The sequence below is a fragment of the Elephas maximus genome, chromosome 13 (assembly GCF_024166365.1).
Source record: "Elephas maximus indicus isolate mEleMax1 chromosome 13, mEleMax1 primary haplotype, whole genome shotgun sequence".
Classification (NCBI taxonomy): Eukaryota; Metazoa; Chordata; class Mammalia; order Proboscidea; family Elephantidae; genus Elephas; species Elephas maximus.
This window is the reverse complement of record NC_064831.1, coordinates 56299764-56324292: the sequence shown is the minus strand read 5'-3', so window position 1 is coordinate 56324292 and position 24529 is coordinate 56299764. Positions and strand designations below refer to the sequence as shown.

The 24529-nt window shown below is 45.7% G+C and overlaps 1 protein-coding gene across 7 annotated transcripts in view; it reads left to right on the top strand.

Moving 5' to 3' along the window:
* MEGF11 (multiple EGF like domains 11) overlaps positions 1-24529 on the top strand; it is a 404509-nt gene that overhangs the window by 65556 nt on the left and 314424 nt on the right. Inside the window, exon 1 of one of the 7 annotated variants that reach the window (XM_049905532.1) lies at positions 329-393. The exons of the other annotated variants lie outside the window; for them this stretch is intronic. The gene's annotated coding sequence lies outside the window, so the exon portion shown is untranslated. Of the gene's footprint in view, positions 1-328; positions 394-24529 lie in introns of those variants that run through there. 7 annotated transcript variants of the gene reach the window in all.

Below are 24529 nucleotides of genomic sequence, written 5' to 3'. Positions count from 1 at the left end.
TGGTCTTTTCTTTCTTGCTTGCTTTTTTAATGACCTTTTGCTTTCTTCATGTATGATCTCCTTGAAGTTATCTCACAATTCATCTGGTCTTTGGTCGTTATTGTTCAGTGCATTCAAATCTATTCTTGAGATGGTCTCTAAATTCAGGTAGGATATACTCAAGGTCATGCTTTGGCTTTCATGGACTAGTTTTAATTTTCTTCAGCCTCAACTTGAACTTGCATATGAGAAGTTGATGGTTTGTTTTGTATTTGGTCCCTGGTGTTGTACCTTGTTCTGACCAATGATACTGAGCTTCTCCATTGTCTCTTTCCACAGATGTAGTCGATTTTATTCCTGTGCTTTTCACCTGGTGAGGTCCATGTGTATAGTTGCTGTTTACGCCGAAAAAAGGTATTTACAATGAAAAGTCGTTGGTCTTGCAAAATTCTATCATGCTATCTCCAGCATCGTTTCTATCACCAAGGCCACATTTTCCAACTGCCAGTCCTTGTTCTTTGTTTACAACTTTTGCATTCCAATCACTAGTAATTATCAATGCATATTGATTGTCTTTTTGAGCAATTTCAGTCTATAGCAGTTTGTAAAAATCTTCAGTTTCTTCATCTTTGACATTAGTGATTGGTGTATAAATTTGGATAATAATCGTACTAACTGGTCGTCCTTGTAGGAGTATGGTTATTATTCTATCACTGACAGCATTGTACTTCAGGATAGATCTTGAAATGTTCTTTTTGACAATGAATCAATGCCATTGTTATTCAAATTGTCGTTACCTGCATAGTAGATGATATGATTGTCCAATTCAAAATGGCCAATACCAGTTCATTTCAGCTCACTAATGCCCAAGGTATTGATCTTTATGTGTTCCATTTCATTTTTGGTAACTTCCAATTTCCCTAGATTCATACTTCATATATTCCATGTTCCGATTATTAAAAGATGTTTGCAGTTGTTTTTTCTCATTTTGAGTCGTGCCAGATCAACAAATGAAGGTCCTGAAACCTTGATTCCATCCGTGTAATTAAGGTCAACTCTACTTTGAGGAGGCAGCTCTTCCCCAGTCGTATGTTAAGTGCCTTCCAAACTGAATGGCTCATCTTCTAGCACTGTATCAGACAATGTTGCTATTCACAAAGTTTTCACTGGCTAATTTTTTAAGAAGTGGATTGCCAGGTCTTTCTTCCTAGTCTGTCTTAGTCTGGAAGCTCTGCTGAAACCTGTCCACCACGGTTGATCCGGCTAGTATTTAAAATACTGGTGGCATAGCTTCCAGCATCACAGCAAAACACAAGCCACCACAGTATGACAAACTGACAGATGAGTGGTGGATCTTAATTCCTGGTCAGGAGTAGGTGGGGTGAATGCTACACTTCAGGAAAGTCACAAAGTAGCTGTTCTCCTTCATCTAAACCTGTTCTGCACCCAGTAAACCCAAAACCACCAAACCCATTGCCTTTGAGTTGCTTTTGACTCATAGTGACCCTATAGGACAGAGTAGAACTGCACCATACAGTTACTATAATCTTTACAGAAGCAGATTGCCACATCTTACTCCCACGGAGTGGCTGGTGGGTTCAAACCGCTGACCTTTCTGTTAGTAGTCAAGTGCTTAACCACCAAGCCACCAGGACTCTTCTGCACGCAGTAGCTAAGGGTGAATTTATATGACACAAACCTGTAGGTGCCCCTCCCTAATCCTGCTAAAAACCCTTCAATAGCTTCCATCAATCTTAGGATAACGTCTCAAATCCTTAATACAGTCCACATGGGTCTACGTGATCTTGCTTCTGCCTGCTTTGCCAGCCTCATCTTTTTCTCCCCCTGAGCTCCAGCTATGCTGGCCTTCTTTCAGTAGCCCCATGTCTTTCTACAGCCTCTGCTTCGATGACCGATTCCTTTCAGGCTTTGACTAACTTTCCACAGGTGTTATCTGACAGGGCCTCACCTTGGCCCATTCCATATACCTCTCGCTTTCTGTCCCAGGGCTTCTTCCACACAAAGATGATAAGATCCCCCAAGGGAACCCGCATACCAATGTTGAAGTATAGGAGAGTTGACACCAATGTGGCTGTTTCTAGCCAATGGGGACAACAGGGTTGAATAAGTATTTCCCATTTTATCTTCTGGGTAGATGTGTGTGACACACTCCTTGGAAATTCCAGCACAATGGAGCCCATTTCCTTGTTTGTTGTTGTTGTTATGTGCCGTTGAGTCCTTGTAGTGCCTGCCAACTCAACAGTGCATCCTTGTGTTGGCTCCCTTTCCTTCTCTGCTTTACTCTTCCTGATCCTCTCTCCTGCTCTCTGGGATCACCGCCCAAATAAACTACCTACCCTCATGTCCTTGTTTCAGGCTCTGCTTTTGGGGGAACCCAGACTAAGACACACCTCAAGTGTTACTTCCTCAGGAAGGCCTTCGACTACTCCCCAGATAAGTTGGGCCCCTGTATATGCTCTCCTTGTTATATGTCACTATGCTTTTATATCTTAGAATATATTATAGTTTTTTTTTTTTTTTTTTTTACTCACATACTTAAGAGATTAATTCATTAATATCTCTGTCCTAGAGGACCGTAAGCTCTATGAGCTTAGGGTCTGAATATTGAATATACCGTGGACTGCCAAAAGAACAAACAAATCTGTCTTGGAAGAAGTACAGCTAGAATGCTCCTTAGAAGCGAGGATGGCGGACTTCGTCTCACGTACTTTGAACATATTATCAGGAGGGATCAGTCCCCGGAGAAGGACATTATGCTTGGCAAAGTAGATGCTCAGCGAAAAAGAGGAAGACCCTCAATGAGATGGATTGACACAGTGGCTGCAACAATGGGCTCAAACATAATGATTGTGAGGATGGTGCAGGACAGGGCAGTGTTTCACTCTGTTGTGCATAGGGTCACTCTGAGTCTGAACTGGCTTGAAAGCACCTAACAACAATATAAGAACACCTACTTTGCTTACTAGTGTACCTCTTGGGTCTAGCACAGGGCTTGGCACATAGTAAAATAGAGTTTCGTTCCACAAATGAATGAATGAAGTGTAAGGCTTTTGAAGAGATTGAGGGAGCCATTAGGTATAGAATGTTGGTAGCCATATTAACAAAAATGGACTGCCTCAGTTTGAATGGCTAAGGAAGGATGTGATCACAACGTAAAGAATCACGATTGGTTTGAGGTGGAAGAGCAGGTTTTTTTTTTTTTACCATAATCAAAAGTGCCCAAGGGTCTTTATGAAATATTAAAATGGTCGTTTTAGATGGATTCTATCCTATACTGAAGTTTATGTACTGGCAGTTTGTTAACATATGTACTACGGTGAAAAAAGAAATGCATTTAAAAAGGACACGGATCAACCCAGGGATTGTTTGGCTCTTTCAGGTGATCTAGGGAGGTTGGGATGTTGGAGGACATCTTTGGTATTGCCTTAGTGCTGGCCCATGTCCGTAAGGCCTGCACCATTCCAAATGTTGTGATGTCTGGCCAGTGGAGCTTTTAGCAGGGAACAAACTATTTTCTTTTGCATTATTTTGTCTGACTTTCTCAAGTCCATTGTTATTATCATGCCCATTTTAAAGATGAGGAAAGTGAAGCTTGGAGAAGTTAAATAACCTGCCTCATGTCACATAGCTGTTAGGCTAGGAAAGTAGGGTTTGAACCCAGGCTTTCTCGTTCTACATTTCATTTTCTTGGTGTGTTTGAGTGGGTCTCCTGGAAGCACAGTCTGAGACGGGGATCTTAGAGTGGGGATCCATTAAGGGAGTGCTCTCAGGAGATGGGCATGAGGGACGCAGTTTCCAGTGAAGTCTAGTGTAGCCTGTAGTGGATCGGGAGAGGAGATCGCAGTGGAAACTGAAGCCGGGAGCAGGGCTTTTGTTACCAGGTCCCAGTCAGTCATTGGCACCTGGGAATGGCGCTGGAGTGGGCTTCCGGGTGCCTCTGCTGAAGGCAGCTCCAGCTCCCAGGACCCACCATCCTCCAGAGCAGGCAGCAGCAGGGGATGGGCACACTAAACAGTAAAAGGGACTCCAGGGGACCTGGGAAGGACACAGATAGCATCTGCTGTGCATGTGCTGGAAGGGCTGGGGAAATGGTGGGCAGGGCACAGGTGAGGCCTCCTGGGAGCGAGGGCTTGGTCGGCGTGAGATCTGCAGGGGCTTTGAAGGGAACCGGAAAGGACCACCGTCCTGCGCCTTCTCTTTCCAGGACTGGGCATGGCACGTGCTGCCTCGGGCATCCCAACCCCCTGCACTTCCAGGGTGTCCCTTGGCAGGTCTTGTGTGTGTGTGTGTGTGTGTGTGTGCGTATGTGTACCGACCACACCAGTCTGGCACAGGGCACCATTCTCTTTTTTGGATGAACTCTGACATTTGTGTGCTCAGATGCGTGAACGGTTCCCTGGGAACCGGCTCATTTGGTGGGACAACAGGTTCAGGCCCTATTTGAAGAACAGAACAGGACCAGCACCGAAAGAGGTCAGCCCATCAGCCTCTGAGGAAGCATAGTTAGAGTTCAGCGAGGAGCTTGCTCATCATAACCTCTGTCTCCTCATTTCTAGCTTTCTACCTCTTTCTTAAAAGCACAACACTCTCCCTCTATAGCTCTGGTTTGACTGATGTACTACAGGGTCCCTGGATGGTATTATCTTTAGGGGTAGGGACCTCCCTCAGATTGGGGATCCCTTCTGAGAGGAGACAGTGGCTATGACTCCCTCAGGGCAAGGACTGGGTCTTCCTTTCTGACAGGGTGCTTCCCTAGGGCAGGAAATGCATCTCCTGTGTGAGACAGGGAGCTCCTGGTGGCAGGGGCTGTGTCTCCCCCATCAGACAGGGAGCTCCTTGAGGGCAGGGGCCGTGCCTCCTTCATAGTCTGCTGTCTCTGGTAAGGCAAGGCTATTTCCTCTATGAAAATGGCCTCAGCTGGCCATGGTGATGACCAGTTTCACGATGTCCTTTCATTGGGCTGTGACAAGCAGGCATGGTCATTTCCAAAGCCGATTTCTTTCTGGATGACAGAAGCTGTGAGCGAGCCATTTAGTTGTTTCCAGAAGTAGCATTTCTTAGCTTTTGGGTTTTTCTTTGGATCAGGAGGCAGAGGAGAAAACAAACAGAAGTCCACGGTGTCCTTTGAGAGCAGAGGGACGTGAACGGCTCTGGCATGAGCCTGCTGTGACTGCCCGTAACTCACAGGGCGCTGGGTGGGCTTGGGGTTCTGCACCAGTGGAAGGGCGCTGGGGAGGTGGCCTGGCTCGTTGGATGAGGATGGCACCACCCCACTCAGTGGGGTGGAGAGTGGCTTTCTGTAGAGGGGCACCACTGTCTTGGGGAGGGGGGCTAGGGGTTGCCACCGAGAGCTGGAAATGTTCAGATCAATCTAGTGGGCTGGGAGGTGCAAGCTACAGTCTTGCCCTTACTTCTTTCTCCCCACTAAGCTTACCTGTGCCTCTCCTGTAGCCTCAGGTCTCTGCTTTACTCTTCATCAAAACCCTTTCACACTGACATCCTCTGAGGTCAATGGACAGGAGGTATTACCCTATTTTGCAGATGAGGAAACTGAGAGTCAGAGAGGTTAAGTAACTTGCCCTGTGGTATACACAGCTAGGAAGTGATAGAGCTGGGATTAGAACGCTGGTCTCATGGAGCGAAAGCCCACACCCTTTCCTCTATATCATGCCACCTCGAAATACCTTTTTCCAAGTGAACAGCTAGCGCTAAATTATAGAATCATTTGACATTTGTAATATTTGAGGAGGCAGGTGGTACAACGAAAAGGGCCCCGCACTAGGAATGAGAAGATTTTACCCGCTAGCCGACAACTTTAAGTGAGTCACTTAGGTTCATGGAAACTTGGAGTCCTTGTCTGTAATAACGTTGGCCTTCCTTGCTTTACAGGATGGCTGAGAGGCTTACTTGGGATTGTTCAATGCAGTTGGCAGGAGCCAACAGGCTGGAGGGCAAATCCCAGCTCTGTTATCTGTGTGAACTGGGCAAATTATGTAGCTTTTCTGAACCTTATTTTTCTCATCTGTAAATTGGGATGATTAAAAAACCTGTATCTGTGTGATGGCTCTTATTTCTCTAGGATATATTCCTTGGAGTGGGATTTCTGGATCATATGGTATTTCTATTTCTAGCTTTCTAAGGAAGCGCCATATCGTTTTCCAAAATGATTGTATCATTTTGCATTCCCAGCGGCAGTGCATAAAGAGATCCGATCTCCCTGCACCCTCTCCATCATTTGTTATTTCCTGTTTTATTGATTCATCCCAGTAATGCCGGGGTGAGATGGTATCTCATTGTGGTTTTGATTTGCATTTCTCTAATGGCTAGTGATTGTGAGTATTTTCTCATGTGTCTGTTGGCCGTTTGAATATCTTCTTTGGTGAAGTGTCTGTTCATTTCCTTTGCCCATTTTTTAAATTGGATTATTTGTCTTTTTGTTGTAGAGGTGTTGGATTTTCTTGTAGATTTTAGAGATTAAACTTTTGTCTGATTTGTAATAGCCAAATTATTTTCCCCAGTCTGTAAGCTCTCTTTTTACTCTTTTGGTGAAGTCTTTTGATGAGCATAAGTGTTTAATTTTCAGAAAGTCTCGGCTGGGCTGAGGCCTGTGGGGAACATCTAGCTCAATTGGCGTAACATATTTTATTAAGAATATGTTCTACATTCTACTTCGGTGAGTAGCGTCTGGGGTTTTAAAAGCCTCTGAGCCTGGTCTCACCTCTTTGGGAGCAAGGAAGAATGAAGAAAACTAAAGATACAAGGGAAAGATTAGTCCAAATGATAACTGGACCACATCTACCATGGCCTCCACCAGACTGAGTTCAGTACAACTAGATGGTGCCCAGCTACCACCACTGACTGCTCTGACAAGGATCACAATAGGGGTCCTGGACAGGGCCGGAGAAATATGTAGAACAAAATTCTAACTCAAAAAGAAAGACCAGACTTGGTGGCCTGACAGAGACTGGAGAAACCCTGAGACTATGGCCCCCAGACACTCTTCAGCTCAGTAATGAGGTCATTCTTGAGGTTCACCCTTTAGCCAAAAACTGAACAGGCCCATGGAACAAAACAAGACTAAAGGAGTGCACCAGCCCTGGGGCAGGGACCGGAAGGCAGGAAGGAACAGGAAAGCTGGTAATAGGGGACCTAAGGTTGAGAAGAGAGAGTGTTGATGTGTAGTGGGGTTGTTAACCAGTGTTGTAGAACAATGTGTGTACTGTTTGATGAGAAACTAGTTTGTTCTGTAAACCTTCATCTAAAGTACAATAAAAAAAAAAAAAATCCTATATCACAGGATGGTTATGAAGGTCTTAGTATAGTGTCTTGCCCAGAGTAAGCTTTCCACCTTTGTTGAACTGCCAGTTAGCAGGTCTTCGTATTGAGATTATAACCCAGGTGTCAGCTGGGGTCTCCCAGGCCCTTGCAATCTAGATAAAAGAGGCTCCAATACCACCCCCATGCCCTCCTCAAGGTCTCTGGGAATTGCCTGTGGTGTGGGGTCATCTGTGGCTCTGAACTGGGTCGATGGCTCAGCCTGAGGTCACCTGGACACCAGACTCCTGCTGGTGGCCTCACCCCTCCTCACTCCTAGGCCTCACCCCATCTTGCCTTCCTCTCCCCTCTCAGGTGCAAAAGCAGACGAGGTTCACCCTCTCTGCGGAGCCCGCTCTGTGGTTGCCTGGCTTCAGTGGTCCCGTGTCCTTGGGGTCCAGGTCCCCCAAGGGGTACATCAAAGGTTTTTCTTCCCCCAGAGACAGTCCCCTCCCTCAGAGGAGTTCTGGTACCAGCTGTTAGGATAATGGATTTTTCCATCCAACTATGTGATCGCAAAGCAGGAATTGAAGCCCCTGTGTGAGAGCTTAGCATAAGAAGGGACCTTAAAAGTCAGCTGAATCCTGAGAGTGTGTCCGTCATAATTAAATGACCATTCTGAAGAGCAGACCTTCCTCCAGCCTGGCCTCAGACATGACTGTGGTCCCCACGGGTGGACAGCACAGAAAAACGCGGGTTTTGTTGTGGGGACGTACAGTGAACATAGCGAAATCACCCTGGTCCATCTTCAGAAGGGGCCCTGCACCTGCCCCTGGTGTGATTCGGGGGCAAGCTCTTCCTGTGTCCCTGGAAGCCCAGCCAGCTGTGCCTCCACCTTGAGTGCAGGCCTACCAGGCTGCAGGCTTAGTAGCTCCCCCATGAAGACCCTGAGAAGTTAGGTTGGAATACAATTTCAGCAGGAGGGACAGTAAATCAGCCAATTCGTTTTCTCTCATCTGTATAGATTTGGGGTCTTTTTTGGATTGAAACAAGCAAATTTATGTAAATGACATGCAAATCAGGCCCTTCTAGATTAATGGAAAGGAAATGGAAGCTCTGGGTAGTGCCCAGGCTCTGGCATGGAGTCTGGTGTGTTGTGAATCTCATGACTGATGTGGGGTGGGTGCATGGAGGTCACCCCGAGATGGTGGGCATAACCTGAGGTCCAGAGTGGGTTGGGGGCTGTCAGGCCATCTGGAGTGTCCCTCTCGGGTGTGAGGTGGGCAGGGATCTTTGGCAGGTCACTGGCATTTTGCACAACCCTATTCCTCTACTCCTTGCTCTTTCTACCTACCTGGGACCTTACTTGGGTTGGTTTCAGCCATTTGGAGGAGGGCCTCTGCAAGCCCCCTCAGTTCCCTCCTGTTCCCTTCCTCAGTCACAAAGGCTCAGTCCTGCTCTGACCAGTCCCCACAGAGGGACATTCCGCATCCTCCTTGGAACTCACCTTCTAGAGCCCTTTACAAAAGTGCCAGGTAGTGTCTACCCTAAATCCTTCCAGCTGCAGAATAATTTGCATCTTAGTGTTATATCCTAAGTGGATACAGACCAGCACAAAGGTCCTTGTCTGCGGCTGCACATTGGAATCCCCCAGAGAACCTTAAACATATGGGTGTCCAGGCGCTTCCTCCTAGATACTCTGATTTGATTGGTCTGGGGGCTGCAGGGACTTTGGGAGTTTTAAAAGTTTCCTGATGATTCCCTTGTACAGCCAGTTGAGAGCCACCTTTCCTGATAACTTTAGAGTGGGGATTTAATGTCCTTGTCCTCCTCTGTTGCCGCTTGTTGTTTGTTATTTGCTGTGGAGTCCGCCCCAGCTCATGGTGACCTCATGTACAGCGGAATGAAACGTTGCCTGGTCCTGCACCATCTTCATGGTCATTGGTATGTTTGAGTCCATTGTTGTGGCCATTGTGTCAATGAGGCTTTCCCTTGCCTTTGCTGGCCTTCCACTTTACCAAACATGATGCCCTTCTCCGACCATCGGCCTCTCCTGATGATGTGTTCAAAATAAGTGAATCAAAGTCTTGGACAACATTCTGTGATCCATAGGGTTTTCATTGGCTAACTTTCACAAATATATTGCCAAGCCTTTCTTCCTAGTCTGTCTTAGTCTGGAAGCTCTGCTGAAACCTGTCTGCCATGGGTGACCCTGTTGGTATTTGAAATACTGGTGGCATAGCTTCCAGTGTCATAACAACATACAAGCCACCACAGTGTGACAAACGACAGATAGGTGGTGAAGTTGCTCCTTGGGGTATAATAAGGATCCTATTGAGCACCTACTAAGCGTCAGGTGCCTTAGATACATCATCTCCTGCACCCCTCTTGAAAGCCCTGAAAGGTAAGAATCGTCTTCCCCAATCTTTCCCACGGGGAAACAGGTTCAGAGAGGTGAGGTTTCTTCCCTAAGATCACAGAGCCAGCGTCTTAGTCTGGGTTCTGTAGATGAGCAGCACCAGTGAAACGTATATATAAATATATAGAGATCTTTAAAAAAATATTTTATTGTGTCTTGGTGAAAGTTTACACAGGAAATTAGGTTCTCTTTTTTTTTTTTTATACATATCGTTCAGGGACATTGGTGGTATTCTTTACCATATATCAGCTTTCTCATAATTTCCATTTTGGTTGTTCTGTTTCCATTCATCTAGCTTCCCTATCCTACCTAGCCTTCTCATCTTTGGTCTAGGGTAAATGTTAACCATTTGGTTTCACCTAGATGATTAATTTGAGGAGCACAGTACTCATGGGTGATATTTATTTTATGGACCAATCTGGGATTGTTTTGAGTTCCAAGTTTAAAGAATATCTCAGGGCAGTAGTCTTGAGGGTTCATTTAGTCTCAACCAGTCCAGTAAGTCTGGCCTTTTTTTTTTTTAGGAATATGAGTTTTTGTTGTACATTTTTCTCCCATTCTATTCGGGAACATCTATTGAGTTCTTGGTCAGAATGGTCGGTAGTGGAAGCCGGGCTCCATCTAGTTCTTCTGGTCTCAGGGTAGGCAATGTCGTTGTTCGTGTGGACTATTGATTCTGTAGACAAGTTTCTTCTCTGAGTCTTTGGTTTCCTTCTTTCTCTTTAGCTCTAGACGAGTAGAGACCAATACTTGTACATTAGATGGCCACTCGTAAGCTTTTAAGACCCCAGACACTGCTTACTAAACTAGGATGTGGTACATTGTCTTTATGGACTATATTGTGCCAAATGGCTGAGTTGCCCCACGACAGTATGGCCCTAAGCTCTCAAACACAGTAGGCCAATCCTATAAGGTATTTGGTCGTGTCCAGAAAATATCCATAACTGTGCCCCCTGTGCTTTATTTTATACTTGAACGTACATGCAGCACACATAAACGTGTATGTACATATGTCTACAGTTACTCATATATACCTCCCTGTACATATTTATGCATACTTACGTATCTATGTAACCAAACGTATTTTTCTTTAGTTATTACTGTTGTTGCAAAATTGTATATCCCTCAATGAATTACAGATTTCCACGTAAATTGTTCATTGACATTTATCACAGTTTGTCAGGGTTCTCTTTAACTGTGTCTATACCCTTCTATTTGTGCTCAAACACTCATCTTTACTATAGTTGTGCCGTGCTCATATTCAAGGAAATGGCTCATGCAGATGTGGGGGCTGGCAAGTCCCAAATCCACGGGTCAGGTGTCAGGCTGGAGATCCCTGCTGACCCATGGGGTTGCAGGGGCTGGCGAATCCAAAATCTGCAGGTTAGGTGGCAGGCTGGGGACTTCCGCAGACTTATACCCCAAGAACTGGAGGTCAGATGATGAGAGAAGTGCAGGATAGAGAGAGAATGAGCTTTGCCAGAACATCCATTTATGTAGTGGAGCAGGCTACACCCTCAAGGAAACTCCTCTTTCAACTCATTGGCTGATCACATCATGGAAAGTGATTGCATTGTATTACACTCTGGAAAAGCACTCAGTCCAATGTCTGCCAAACCACTGAGAATCATAGCCTAGCCAGGCTGACACATAACATGAACCATCACCGCTAGGAAGCAGCAGAGGCAGGATTAGAACCCCAGTCTGTCCTCGCACTGTGCTTCCTGGTGGTTGGTCCACCGGAGCAGGGTCGGGGAAAGGGCCTTGCCAGGGCTTTGCTTGGGAGCTCGGGGTGCCAGGTCTGGATTTACTGCTTATTAGCTTTGTGACCTTGGGCCTAAATCTTCCCAAGCTTTACCTTCTCCACACAGGCAATGGGAATAACAACCTAGGCCCCTCGGGTGGCTGTGAAGATTAAATAAAAATGAGAAAGTGCTTTGTAAACCACGAGGTGCTATCCACATGTTAATTACGCTTTATTATCCTTCCCATTCTCACTATCTTGTAGCTGCTGCCCATGTGTCTCTATCCCCACTCACCCACCCCAGCACACGGAGGGGCTTTGAAACTTTGATTCCTTGGCCTCCCTGCCTAGGGCCCCAGGATTCTGCTTAATCCTCCCCGCTTGACAGAACAGGAGCAACTGGCTTCCTGGTAGAACGGGCAGTAATTAAGTTCAATAATTTAAAGTAACTTTTAATTTTTAAATAATTCTAATTTGCATTTGTGCAATTTACTTTCCTTCTCTTCCCACCCCTCCTCCCCCACCGCCTTCCTTGTCTTAATTGTTTATTTATTTATTTGAAAGTTTTTTTTTTTTTTTTTTCCTGGAATAACCAATTTGCTCCAGCTGGCAGCTAGCCAGCTCAACTCAGAATTATCACAGATTGTAAAGCGAAGGCAGGAGGTGAAATTTGCTGACTTAGAAACGTCTGAAAGGCGACTTTGCCCAGCCAGGCACTCTCCCTGGGGAGAGGACAATAGAGTAAAAAACACACATGAGGTTAACTTTTGGTTTTCTGCAGGAATGTCCACTCTAAGCTCCACGGTAGCTGGGAAAAACTCAGGTGCCTATCTGCCTGCTGTGAAGGCGAGGGGCAGGTGCGTGGAGGTAAGGAGCAGAGATAAGACTTGGAGTCTGAGCCCTGGGTTCAAGTGCTGCCATGCTGCTTCCGAGCTGTGGGGCCTCGGACAAGTTGCCGGGCCCTCCCTTTGAGTGTTGGTTCCCCGACCTGTGGAGAGACAGGCTTAGATGAGCCCACGTGCGTGGGGGGGTCTCTCAGTGTCCGACCCGCAGTAAGTGGTCGCTAGCTGTGGGGTCACATGACCTGTGAGCAGAGGGACTTAGTGTCTTCCGGGCAGAGAGAGCTGGTCCAGGTTTTTTCTTACTTCTTTTGATCATAAGTGCTCAAAGAATTTTATTTTGTAACTTTTTACTTTGAAATTATTTGACTTACAGAAAAGCTGCAAAATAGTATCAAGAATTCCTTGATACCCTTTGCCCAGATTCCCAAAATAGTAACATTTTACCACATCTGCTTTCTGTCTACACACGTGTGCTTGCACACACACACACATACATACACTCACACATCAGTGGTTCTCACTGGGAAATAATTTTGCCCCCCAGGCAACATCTGGCAATGTATGGAGACATTTTTGTTGTCACAGTTGGGGGATGTTACTGGCACGTAGTAGGTAGAGACCAGGGATGCTGCTAAACATCCTGCAATGCACAGGACAGCCCCCACAACAAAGAAAGATCCACCCCAAAATGTTGAGAGTGCTGAGGTTGACAAACCCTGCCCTATATCTATTTATGTATGTATGTATATGTGTGTATATATATTTCCCCCTGAACTAGTTAATAATAAGTTCTAAACATGATGGCCTTTTACCCTTGTCATGGAGTGAATTGTGTCCCCCGAAAATATGCGTTAACTTGGTGAGGGCCTGATTCTCAGTATTTTATGATTGTCGACCATTTTGTCACCTGATGTGATTTCCCTGTGTGTTGTAAATCCTGTGACTATGATGTAATGAGATGGATTAGTGGCAGTTATATTGATGAGATCTACAAGGTTAGATAGTGTCTCAAGCCAATCTCTTTTGAGATATAAAAAAGAGAAGCGAGCAGAGAGACACGGGGACCTCATACCACCAAGAAAGCAGGGCTGGGAGAAGAGCACGCCCTTTAGACCTGAGGCATCTGAGCTGAGATGCTCCCAGACCAAGGGAAGAATGATGACAGGGACCTTCCTCCAGAGCTGACAGAGACAGAAAGCCTTCCCCTGGAGCTCATGCCCTGAATTTGGACTTGCAGCCTACTAGACTGTGAGAGAATAAACTTCTCCTTGTTCAAGCTATCTACATGTGGTATTTGTTGTAGCAGCACTAGGTGACTAAGACAACCCCTAAATATTTCACCGTGCCATTTCCTGTAAACAAGGACATTCTCTTACACAACTACAGTTCAATTATCAAAATCAGGGAATTAGCACTGACACAGGGAAGGCTTAGGTTCGATGCTGGCTCAGAGTGCTCAGAAGCATGTGGGACTCGCGTAAGGGGCCCTGAAATCAGATGGGGAAGTGACAGAAGCTTGAGCTCCAGTGTGTTGGGATCAAGTGCCACAACCCTGGGCAGGCTGTTGTCATTTTCCTCCCTGACAGTTGCCCTGCTGCCCGCCTCCGAGGGCTGTGGATGAGGTGAAATGAAGTAATACGTGGGAGTAGACATGCTTTACACACAGGTACACGAGGCTGCTATAGTGTCACCAGCTCGACTGGAAAGCTTTCTGCTGGAACTGGAAGTTGGGGTGTGAGGCGCAGCCTCCCTCCTGATGGCCTCTGGTTGTGAAGGTCCAGCTGTGGTCAGCGTTGGGGTTGTTGGCAGAACTTCTACTCTGTAGGCATTGAGCCAGTGTCCCGTGTGTGTGTGTGTGTGTGTGTTTATGAGTGTGTGTGTGTGTAGGTGACACTGACCTGTGAGGGGCTGCTTCTGCCCTGTCATAGAGAGAGAGAAGGGAGGGAAAGAAGGAGCTGCAGCACGTGGGCCGCTGAAGACAGAGATGTGCTTGGCCAGACACATTCCTAGATGCTACTTTCTCTCAAGAACTCACTTCCATTTTCATGGAAAAGTCCTTTGTAACCTCCCTGTTGGAATTGTACCAAAACAATGTGTTTTAGGATTTGGAAGATGAAAGAAGCAAACATTTATTAACTGCTTTCTAAGTACCATCACTTGTGCATATTTTATTCTCCTTTGTGCCTTGTGGAAACCATGGTGGTGTGGTTAAGAGCAACAGCTGCTGACCAAAAGGCCAGCAGTTCGAATCTACCAGGTGCTCCTTGGAAACTCTATGGGGCAGTTCTACTCTGACCTATAGAGTCGCTAAGAGTTGGAATCGACTTGACAGCAATGGGTTTTTTGTACCTTGTAGAGAGGAAACTGGGGATCAGCGAGGTTAAGTAACTCGTCCAAGGTCTCTCAGCTGGTGGGTGGCAGAGCTAGAATTAAGATATAGACAGAATTTACTTCAAAGCTAGTGCTGTCTCTGGCTTAAGCCCTAGCTCAGCCATCACTATTTCTGTGACCTTGGACAAGTTTCTTAACCTCTCTGAGTCCCAATTTCCTCTTCTGTCGAAGGGAAGAACACACTAGGCATTTCTCAAGCTGAAATAACTGAAGAAAAAATCCAGGCCTTGAGTTGCAATATTGAAGGATTCTATGGGCAAAATATTGAATGATGCAGGAATCATTAAAGAAGATGGGAAGAATACAGCCACTGTACCAAAAAGAATTGGTCAACGTTCAACCATTTCGGGGGTAGCGTATGATCAGGAACCAATGATACTGAAAGAAAAAGTCCAAGCTGCACTGAAGACATTGGCAAAAAACAAGGCTCTAGGAATTGGCGGAATACCAATTGAGATGTTTTAACAAATGGATTCAGTGCTGGAACTGCTCACTCATCTATGCCAAGAAATTTGGAAGACAGCTACCTGGCCAACCGACTAGAAGAGATCCATATTAATGTCCATTCCAAAGAAAAGCTATCCAACAGAATGCAGAAATTATCGAACAATAGCATTAATATCATGTGCAAGTAAAATTTTGCTGAAGATCATTCAAAAGTAGCTGCAGCAGAACATCGACAGGGAACTGCCAGAAATTCAAGGCGCATTCGGAAGAGGATATGGAATGAGGGATATCATTGCTGATGTCACATGAATCTTGGCTGAAAGCAGAGAATACCAGAAAGATGTTTGCCTGTGCTTTATTGACTATGGAAAGGCATTCAGCTGTGTGGATCACAACAAATTATGGAAAACATCGTAAAGAATTGGGAATCCCAGAACACTTAATTGTGCTCATACAGAACTTCTACATAGACCAAGAGGTAGTCATTCCAGCAGAACAAGGGGATACTGCATAGTTAAAAATCAGGAAAGGCGTGTGTCAGGGTTGTATCCTTTCACCATACTTATTCAGTCTCTATGCTGAGCAAATAATCTGAGAAGCTGGAGTACATGAAGAAGAACGAGGCATCAGGATTAGAGGAAGACTTATTAACAACCTGTGTTACACACATGACACAACCTTGCTTGCTGAAAGTGAAGAGGACTTGAAGCACTTATTGATGAAGATCAAAGACTACAACTTTTGTTATGGGTTACACCTCAACATAAAGAAAACAAAAATCCTCACAACTGGACCCATAGGCAACATCATGATAAATGGAGAAAAGATTGAAGTTGTCAAGGATTTCATCTTACTTGGGTTCATAATTAATGCTCATGGAAGCAGCAGTCAAGAAATCAAACAATGTATTGCATTGGACAAATCTGCTGTGAAAGACCTCGTTAAAGTGTTAAAAATGTCACTTTGAGGACTAAGGTGTGACTGACCCAAGCCATGGTATCTTCAATTGCCTCGTACTCATGTGAAAGCTGACAACGAATAAGGAAGACCAAAGAAGAATTGAAGCCTTTGAATTACGGTGTTGGCAAAGAATACTGAATGTACCATGGGGCTGCCAGAAGAATGAACATATCTGTCTTCGAAGAAGTATAGCCAGAATGCTCCTTAGAGGTGAGGTCGGCGAGACTTCGTCTCATGTACTTTGGACGTATTATCAGGAGGGGTCAGTCCCTGGAGAAGGACATCATGCTTAGTAAGGTAGAGAGTCAGTGAAAAAGAGGAAGACCCTCGATGAAATGGATGGACACGGTGACTGCAACAATGGGATCAAACATAGCAACGATTGTGAGGATGGTGCAGGACCAGGCAGTGTGTTTCATTCTGTTGTGCATAGGGTTGCTATGAGTCTGACCTGACTTGACGGCACCTAACGACAATATCCTAGCTGCAAAATAGGACAGAGAAAAAATGCTTTATAAACTGTTCATCAGTTAGCATCTTGTTATTAGCATGAGCGAATTCACCTGTGGGCTTAATTCACCATCTACTGGGTGAATGGGTGGAGGCTCTGCAGAAGTCATTGGCTTGGCGGCGTCCAGGCCATTCAGTGACAGACACAGCCCCTGTCTATATACACCCGTAACTAACTACATGCCAAGTGGTCAGTGCCATTTCTCCATGATGATCTCACACCCTGTATAGCTACCTTATCTGTCCCCTGTCCCCAGCCATTCTAGAAGCCACCTTCAGTGACCTCTAAGCCCTCAGAGAATGGAAAGCCCCCAGCTCCTTTACCAGAGAGGCCAAGTCTCATGGCTTGTGGTGGAGGAGGGATGCCCACAGCATCGCCATCTCTGGGGCTTCAGGTCCCAACCCTGGAGAGGTTGGGCTTCCCAACAGTCCAGGGGCAGAGCAGACAGAAGCCCCCACTGGATGCTTAGATGGGGCTGCTCTTTCGTAAACTCTGGGTTCATGGTCTCTGCCTCCCAGAGGGTCTGCGCTGTTAAATTCCTTTCCTCCCACTGTGACATCTTGAGCAATGGAGAAGGCTGAGAATTATGGGGCTTGTCAGGGAGTGCCCTCTCAGCCTGAGTCTGGGGGATCAGGTGCGTCACATTCATTTCCAGGTTTCTCCCTGTCCCCCGCCAACTATGCAAGCTGAACCTTAGAAAGAAAAGTCCAGAGGCCGCTACCTTCCCAGGTAGTTGCTGAGATGGACCTAACACCTGGGTAGGATTTTCTCAGGAAATGGCCAGGGGTGTGAAGGGTAGGTGGGGGATGCTATGGCAGAGATAGAGATGGAGTGAAGGCAGCTGTGGGGTCTGCTGGGAGTTCTGTCCAGGTGCTCTGGGGCTCTTATGCCTGGCTGTTTGCCAGGCCCTTGGAGCCTCTGCTTGGCCCTGCCTCTTTAATGCTGAGGACCATTCAAGATACTGAGCATCTACTGGGGCCACTGAGGTCCCTCTGCCTGGCTCTGCCTCTGATGACCTGGTCCACCTGGTGCCTGGCTGCTGGCCGGGCATCTGACCCACCACCCCCTGCCCTTTGCTCCTTGGCCGTTTATCTTTGCTAGTGTCTCTGCTGCCTGCCCCCCCCCACCGCCTTTTTGGGTGTCACTCCTTCCTGTCTTTTGAGTCTTTCACTGGAGCTGGGGAGCAAGGGCGAGGCTTGGCTGACCAACCCTCCTCGGGCCAGTGGGTACCTTCCCTGAGACTGTGTTCAAATCCAGATTGTCCTCTGAAAGTCATCTTCCTACTCAGTGGCACAGCCAGACTTTGGGATACAAGCCCAGAAAGGAAATGATTACATCTAAACACAGCAGTGTTGAAATTGTACAAAGAAAAACCCACAAAAGCAAATGTGCTGTTTACTTTTTGCAAATTGGGTTTTGAAAGGAAGGTTAAGGATCAGGTTAGACACGAGGGAGAACTTACAGGTGTGCCTGCATTCCTGGTGGAACAGTACAGGTCTTTTCTGCAGAATGTGAGGTGATGGGTACTCCCAGGGGCAGCTTGGAGTGGGGGTGGGGAGCAGGGAGGGGTGTGTATGAATTGCCGCTGTCCCCAAATCTTAGAACGGCTTTGCCTAGAGATGTTCAGCATCATCTGTCAGTTTGTCGTACGACCGTGGCTTGTGTTTTGCTATGATGCTGGAAGCTATGCCGCCAGTATTTCAAATATCAGCAGGGCCACCCATGGTGAAGTTTCAACACAGCTTTCAGATTAACACAGGCTATCAAGAAAGGCTTGGCAAGCTACTTCCAGAAATCAGCCAATGAAAGCCCTACGAATCACAACAGAACGTTGTCTAATATAATGCTGAAGATGAACTCCCTAGGTCGGAAGTCACTCAAAATACACAGTGGTCGCAATAATGGACTAGAGCATACCAAGGATGGTGATGATGGTGCAGGACCAGGCAACATTTCGTTCTGTTGTGCATGGGGTCACCATGAGTTGGAGCCAACTTGATGGCAACTAACAACTAACAGTGAAGACCAGAGACCCTTTTGGAGAGTTCACTAAACATGCTCTAAAAAACATGTTTTTATGGCACAGGTCCTGTGTGCCAGGCACTGTGTTAGGTGCCTCTCACAGAGGTGAGCAAAATAGACATGGAGCCGCCAGGGCTTGAGGTGGAAGAGAAGAGACTGATGTGGCTCGGACATTCACACTAGCGAATATGTAGTACAAATTGAAGTTAGTGCTTGAAGGGAAAGGAGCATGGTCCCGGGAAAGTGTAGTGCCAAGGAGCCTGGCTCAGTTTGGGTGGCTGAGGGGTGGTCAGGGGAGAGCTTGAGGAAAGAACTGAAGGATGTTTAGGCTTTAAGCAGGCAAGAGCAGTAGGGATGTGGGGGAGCGTTACAGGCAGAGATCCAGAGTGGGTGGAAAGATGGTGCTTTGGAAGAACTATAAGAAAGCCAGTGTATTGGGGCAGAGAGCAATAGGAGAGGGGTACAAAGGGGTGAAGAGGGGAGTAGGTGGGGGGCACCTTGGGCAGACCTTCAGGTCATAGTTGACTTTTGGCAGTTAGGCCAAGGGTACTGGGCTGTCTTAAGGAAGGAGGAAGTGGTGATGGGGAGCCGGGTGGCATGATCAAATCTGTATACTTCATTGGCTGTTTGTATGTCTTCTTTGCAGAAATGGCCATTCAGGTCTCCGTAAATTTTTTGATGGGGTTTGTGTTTTTTGTTGCTAAATTGTAGTTCTTTACATATTCTGTATATTAAACCTTTACCAGATATATGATTTCCAAATATTTTCTCTTATTCTGTAGGTTGTCTTTTTTTTTTTTTTCCTGTGCTTTAGGTGAAAGTTTACAGAGAAAATTAGTTTCCCATTCGATGGTTTGTATATCAAGTGTTTCATGACCTTGGATTCATTCCCCACAATGTGTCAGTACTGTCCCCATTTCTGTCCTGCCTTCCCCATTTTCTTTTGCCCTGATTATCTACCTGTCCTACCTTCTCATCTTATAATTGATTGTCCCAAGGAGCACGTTCCTCTTGGGTGTTATTTTTTATCTTATGTGCTTATCTATTGTTTGGCTGAGAGGTGGTCTCCAGGAATGGCTTCATTTCCAGGCCAGAAGGGTATTTTAGGACCAGAGCCTTGGGTTCCTCCAGCCTCTGTCAGACCAGCAAGCCCAGTCTTTTTTTTTGAGTTTGATTTTTTGTTCTACAGTTTTCTCCATCTCTGTGCAGGACCTTCTGTTGTGATCCTAGTCAGAGAAGTTGGTAGTGGTAGCTGGCACCATCTAATTCTTCTGGTCTTGGGGTCATGTAGCCTGTGGTTCATATGGTTCATTAGTCCCCTGGACTAATTGCTCCCTCAAGTCTTTGGTCTCCTTCACTCTCCCTTACTCTGGACAGGAAGAGACCCATAGTAGTATCTTGGATGGCTGCTTGCAGGCTTTTAAGATGCTACTCATGAAAGTAGGATGCAGGACATTGGCTTTATGCACTATGGTGTGCCAGTTGATGTAGATGTCCCCAGAGGCTATGATCCTTTGTCTTCTAGCTTAGGAACTTCATCCTGCGAGGTGTTTGTTTATGTTTAAGAGGTTTCCCTGACTTTAGCCCTTGTATGTTCTCTATGAGCTGTACCTATAATCATGTCTGTAGAACTATCTACCACCAAACCTATAGTTGCCAGTGGGTGTGTTCCCTTTCATCCTCCCACACCTCTTGGCGTATCTATCTACCTATTTGTTCATTCATAAATCATTTGTTATTACTACTGCTGCAGGGTTGTCTAAGCTGTGGTAGTTACTGTAGTATTCTTACGTTCCTCTCTTGCCTTGGTCCTGTTGTACTGACTTCCCCCATATAATGCATTGCCTTTCCCTTCAGCAATATTAACTCATGTCTTCTATCTAATTGATAATTTTCCCTCCCTACCCATCCCATCCCTGGTAACCATCAAAGAATGCTTTTTCCTTTTTTTCCTGTGTGTAAATCTTTTGTTGTCACTTTATACTAGTGATCTCATACAATATTTGTTCTTTTGTGATTGGCTTATCTCACTCAGCGTAATGTCCTCCAAATTCATCCATGTTGTAAGATGTTTCTTAGATTTGTCATTATTCTTTACTGTTGCATAGTATTCCATTGTGTGTACGTACACAGTTTGTTAATCCATTCGTCAGTTGATGGGCACTTAGGTTGTTTCCCTCTTTTTGCTATTGTGAATAATGCTGCAACAAACATGGGTGTGCATGTGTCTGTTTGTGACACAGCTCTTATTTCTTTAGGGTATATACCTAGGAGTGAAATTGCTGGATCATATCTTTTCACTTTCTTGATAATGTCCTTTGATGCCAAAACATTTTTTATGTTGACGAAGTTTGATTTCTCTATTTTTTTCATTTTCCTACTTGTGTGATCTGTGTACTTTTAAGAGGTTACTCTGACTGCTTTGTGGAGAGTGGATGAGAAGAGTAGGACAAGGGTGGGGTCAGGACACCCTGAAATGGTGGCACCTGGGTTAAGGTGGGAATGGTAGAGCTGGAGATGGGGGATGGTTTCCAGCCACAGAGAGCTAGGAGAGCTGGAAAAATGTTCAGCTTGGCTTGAAATGCAAACAGGTTGTCTTCAGTGTGGTACATTTAGGGAAAAAGGACACGGATTATTTTTTGTTTGTTTTCAGCTTTGTTGAGATGTAATTGATGCACAATAAACTGTAAGGAACCCTGGTGGTGCAGTGGTTAAGTGCTCAGCTGCTAACCAAAAGGCCGATGATTACAACCCAATGGCCTCTCTATGAGAACAAAGACCTAGTGACCTGCTCCCGTAAGGATTATAGGCTAGGAAGCCCTATGGGGCAGTTCCACTGTGTGACATAGGGTAGCTATGAGTCAGAATCGACTCAACATCATACAACAATCCAGTAAACTGTATATTTAAAGTGTATAATTTGATAAGTTTTGACATATGTATACACCTGTGAAACCAGCACCATCTCCAGGCAACCACTGATCTACTTTCTGTCACTACGGGCTAGTATGTATTTTCTAGAAATTTATACAAATGGAAGCATACATTATGATTAGGCACTCTTTTTTGCCTGTCTCCTTTCATGCAGCATAATTACTGGAGATTCATCCATATTGGACATGCAGACTTTTATTTGGGCTTTGCTGCTCATTTTATACCTTAGGTGGTGCTGCTGGTGGTGGTAGTGATTTGCCATTGAGTAGGCTCTGACTCATGGTGATTTTATGTATAACAGAACAAAACATTGCCCAGTCCTGCGCTATCTTCACTATTATTGGTATGTTCCATTGTTGCAGCTATCATGTCAATCCATCTCATTGAGGGTTTCCCTTGTTTTCATTGGCCCTCCACTTTACCAAATATTATGTCCTTTTCTAGTGATTGGTCTTTCCTGATGATGTGTCCAAAATGAGTCCAAATCTCACCCTCCTTGTTTCTGAGAAACATTCTGGTTGTATTTCTTCTAAGACTAATCTGTTAGTTCTTTTGGCAGTCCGTGGTACCTTCTGTTAAAGACGCGTTGTCGAGTCGATTCCGACTCATAGCTACCCTATAGGACAGAGTAGAACTGCCCCATATGGTTTCCAAAGAGCACCTGGTGGATTCGAACTGCCGACCTTTTAGTTAGCAGCCGTAGCTCTTAACCACTGTGCTACCAGGGTTTCCAAGGTTTCCAAGAAGCGGCTGGTGGATTGAAACTGCCGACCTTTTAGTTAGTAGCCATAGCTCATCGTAACTGTTAACCTCTGCACCACCAGGGCTCCTGTGGTACCCTAAGTCTCTTAAATCCTTGCAGCTCAAAGTGAGGTCCACCGACCAGCAGCATCAGATCACCTGGGAGCTTGTTAGAAATGCAGAATCTCGGGTTCCACCCCAGGCCCACTGAATCAGAATCTGCAGTTTAGCAAGATCTCCAGGTGATTTGTGTGCGAGTTAAAGTTTGAGAAGCACTGCCTTAAGTTCTCGGGACCTCTGTTTGTTTATTTTCTTTTCTTTCCTTGTTTGTGGACTTTAGGTGTAGGGAGTTGAGTTCATCACACTCAGTTAATAGCACATAGTCATCCTCAGCTTTTGTGTGACCTTCCTTTTGTCTCACAGCATCAGTTGTGTGCTTTCTCCTCCCCATCCTCATTCTCGTGACCCTCCCCCAAAGGCACCCACTCTAATGTGTTTGGAATATGTTCTTAAATATGCATGGATTATTGTGAAATATGTGGTGTCATTCTGTGTATGTGTTTTAAATTTACATACATTTTCTTGTGCTACAAATCTCCTTCCATTCCCAAGTTTTCTCATCAGTGCTGCTTTTGAGAAGATCCACCGTATCGTCCTACGTCTATCTAGTACGTCGCTTCTTCCTGATGCTGGGGACCCCCTAGTGTGTTTTCACCACCTGTTACTTGTCCTTTCTCCCAGCAATGGATGAGGGGCCCCCAAGGTTGTCGCCAGCTCCCCGCCACCACAAGCAGCTTCTCAGCAATCATCCCTGTAAGCCAGACTTGGGTTTCCATCTTTGTGAAAGAAGTGTCTCTAACTAAGTGACCCAAGTTGTCTGCAGCTCCAACTCCTGTCGCTTAGTTTATAAGTGAAAAGACGTGGTGTGTTACAGGCTTGCAAACTGTCAGCCAGAAGATCTGAATAGTTATATTTTCCTTTAAGTTTCTGGCTGACACCGTTGATGGTCTCCAATCCTTTGATAATCAGAGTCCCTGAGACCTTTTTTTTTCCCCTGAGCTCTTGAAGTGCCTCAACCTCAGAGTTTTTTTTCCTGTGAATAATACTCCGGCTGCCCCAGGGAGCTGAGTGTTACACCAGTTTGCAACTCTCTTTCAAATCTGGTTTATGCAAACTCCTGAGAAGGGATGACAGTTCCTACTGTTATGTAATCATTTATAGATCAAGTAATGATTTCCCTCCTGACTTAATGACAGTTCTATTCTCAGGAGAGCTGGTCGGGCTTGTCACAGACTGCTGATGTTCCCTCTGGTGTGGGCCCAGCGGATCAAACGCTGTGGCTCTAGTTGCCATTCTGTCTCACCTCTGGCACCTACAATGAAGTTGGGTGGGAAAAGTCACTTCCTTCAAAGGACTCTCAGGACCTGTGAGACTCTAGGGAGCAGGCTCATGGTGGGAGGAGGGACCATGAGAAATAGCAGGCTCTATTGCCTTTTTTTGGGGGGGCTCTGAGGTCATTGAAAGACAGGGTCTGCCTGCCTCCCACCCCATTGCGCACACTGGTTGGCCTTAGAGGGGGTGCCTTGGGGAGCAGGGGGCTGGGGAAAATCAGGGGAGGGTTTCTTCTGTGACTTTTCAGTGAAATTCCAAACCAGTTGCCATCCAGTCCATTCTAACTCTTGAAGACCCCATGTGTGACAGAGTAGAACTGTGCTGTATCAGGTTTTCAATGGCTGATGTTTTGGAAGTGGATCACCAGGTTTTTCTTCCAAGGTGCCACTAGGTGGACTTGGACCACCAACCTTTTGGTTCGTGGCTGAGCATGTTGACCCAGGGAATTCCTATGGAATAGAACAACTGCTAAATGAGACTTTACCATGTGCCAGGCTCCATGCTGGTTTGGAGAACTTCAGTGGAACGTTACCTGGTTTGCTCAAACGTGTCAGTATTGGTGGAACCCGATGGACCCAATGCCAGCTTCTCTGAATAATTGTGAAAATAAGCTCCATTTTCAATTACCTGGGCTAATGAGCAGCAAGCAGAGACACTCTAAATAAAAATTTAATTAAGAAAAAGTGGCCTATGCCAGTGGTTCTCAAGGGTGGTCTGTGGACCTGTGCTAGACTGTGACCAAGTTTTTACAGGTGAGATTAGGAAAATGCAAATGATGTAGTGAGTTTTTCATGAAGCTAAACTTATTCGATATTAAGAACTTTTCTTTATTCTAAGATTGTCCTCCTATATCCCTGGGGCTCATGAAATTG